This window comes from Olea europaea, unplaced genomic scaffold, assembly GCF_002742605.1.
Source record: "Olea europaea var. sylvestris unplaced genomic scaffold, O_europaea_v1 scaffold537, whole genome shotgun sequence".
Classification (NCBI taxonomy): domain Eukaryota; kingdom Viridiplantae; phylum Streptophyta; class Magnoliopsida; order Lamiales; family Oleaceae; genus Olea; species Olea europaea.
This window is the reverse complement of record NW_019263695.1, coordinates 657949-660603: the sequence shown is the minus strand read 5'-3', so window position 1 is coordinate 660603 and position 2655 is coordinate 657949.

Genomic DNA, 2655 nt, shown 5'->3' with positions numbered 1-2655 from the left:
TTTTGGTGCGGGGGGGGGGGGGGGGGGGGGGGAGAAGAGAAAATTGTACTTTGGTTCTGTGGAGTACTTAGTACTCTGAGATTATTTAATAATCTACGTTACATAATTGAGATTCATTATTTAATTGAAATAATGCTATTCATTTAAAGTTTAGATCGCAATTGATTTACATGATAATAACCCACAGACAAATAGATTGATAATAATCTAGACCATATATGAATAGAATTAGTCATTTAATTGTGTACTAGACATTGATGAATAATACACGTTTGATATTTTATCGAGCAATGAACGTGATTGAATTCTATAATAAATAATACCATGTAGTGTTATTTAACACATCTTGCTAAACATACCACAAGTGCATAAATTTGCGACAAAACATTGGACAAATCAAATCAAACATACCGGAATATTATACGGTAATGTCCACTCAATCTCAAATATTGAAGTTACAGAACAAAACATCGGAAATATATGACAACTGCTTCAGCAATATTGTGTTCAATTCAATGTATCAAATAGTCGTGATCATTCCGCTAGTCAATGTTTTCTACTCGTATCGAGATATTTGTTGACATTATTAGTGAGAATATGCAATTTTTGTCAAATGACTAAGCATTAGCGCGTTTGGATTATGATTGTGATTATCCAAACCAGCTTGCCAAGAGCACGACTTTTGGGACATATATGAAGACTTGTGGAGATATTCAAACTTTATATTATCGAGCCATCAAATTTATAATAGTGTAAAATTGGTTTAATAGTGAATATATTTTTTATAAAATTCATTTAGTTGGGCCTTACGTGGATAACCTAAATTACCTAATACACTAAAGCTGGATTTTAATTGGACTCCAAGAAGAAATTTTGAACATCTACTTGAAAAATAAACAAGTCAAATTCAAACTATTTTTTTAAGATTATTTCCGATATCAAACCTCGAAAGCTCTATACTGGAGTTGGATATGACTAAATTGATCAATTGAAAAAATCGATAATCAATTTTTGGAAGTTATAAGTACATTGTGTGCATGCACGGATTTAATGATTTGAAGTCTAGATCGATTATGTTACACTTTGCAATAAAAGGTTTCCGTCCATATCCCAATCCTTTGGTCCTTTTGTTGGCCGAAGCTTCCTATCGAGTTTCTAGCCAAGTATCAAGATTCAAAGCATTTTGTTGCGTGATGGTGCTTCAATGGTCCAGGTTCGTTGGCTTAACTATGCCCCGATGATTGAGACAATTTCGTTCAAAGGCACGTGGACATTTAATGAACAAACGTAAAGTTCAATTGGATAACAATTATTTCAGCAAATAATGAATTTCACGTTCATAAGAGTGATACGATTTCAAAGAACACGGTCAAAGTAACGAGACTAAAACTAGGGCGATCGTAAAAAGTCTAATTTCTTAAAAAATCTTTTGTCAAATCAAATGACGAAAGAAGATTCACGAAGATAATTGCGTGCGCTTGAAAAGCAACAGTTCATAGTTGACCAAATACTAGGTGACAAAGGTTTTGCATAAGGTGCCTAAATGTTAAGTTAATTGATTGTATGATTTGTTGGAAAATGATGTAAATACAACTGTGGTAGGTTTCTATTAAATGTAATGGTTACCCAAAAATATCAGATTCATGAACAAACAACTCAAATAAATAATAAATACTTTGGACAATTTCTTGTGGTTTTGGTATCTCTGACTGACATCTCGTGACCTATTTAAAGTTCTACTGTACAAAACAAACTTGTTTGGTTTAGTTTTAATTAATATTGAGCTCTCTCTATCAACTCTTAGGCATTCATGTTTGGAACTAGAAAGTTGATGCTGACACTCCTTTTATTGAATTATTTCATCCTACTTAAAAAGCAATAAAATATCGCTTCGAATAAAGATTAAAATATAGAACAACATATAAGGTCTTGAACTACTGTTTTTAAAAATGTTGACATTTTAAGATAAAATTTCAAGTTTCAACATGATATCAGAATTCATTAAATTCAAATGAGCAATATAATCTGATTAAGATTCAAAAAAATGAGCACACGAATTTCACATTTGATTTGCTCAAAACGAGCCACCCTCTTGTGGTAGCAAATTAAAAGATAAAATTTCACATTCAAATAATGATTAAAATACAGATCAATTTATAAGGGTTTATATTACTTTCTTTTAATAAGGTTGACCCTTTAATATGGGAACCCCAAATTCTAACGGACCCAATCCCATAAATTTTTATGGTCCAATTTCCTATTTTTATTTAGGACAACATGTCGGTCTAAAAATGATTTTCCACATTTTTGGCATTGTCAATTCCATTTCGACCACGTAATTTTTGAGGTCCTTTGAACACAAATTTTGCGGCAAAATAAAGTCTAAGATCGCAGTGTCTGAACGTGTGAATAACATTGTGCGTTGAAGGGTGATTTGTTGCTTGGCTAGAGAACAAATTTGCAAGTCAAAATAGAGCAGCAGATTCTTGTCCAGAAAAAAACTCAACAAAATCGTGTTTAGAGTATCAAATCTCAAGTCAAAGGCGATGTCTAGTAGAGTTGATGTAATTGGGCATGGTCGGATAGCAGTTGTCGCATTTACGTCATTTGCAAGTAGCCACGCAATAGGGTTGGCAACAATCAGAATATAAATTG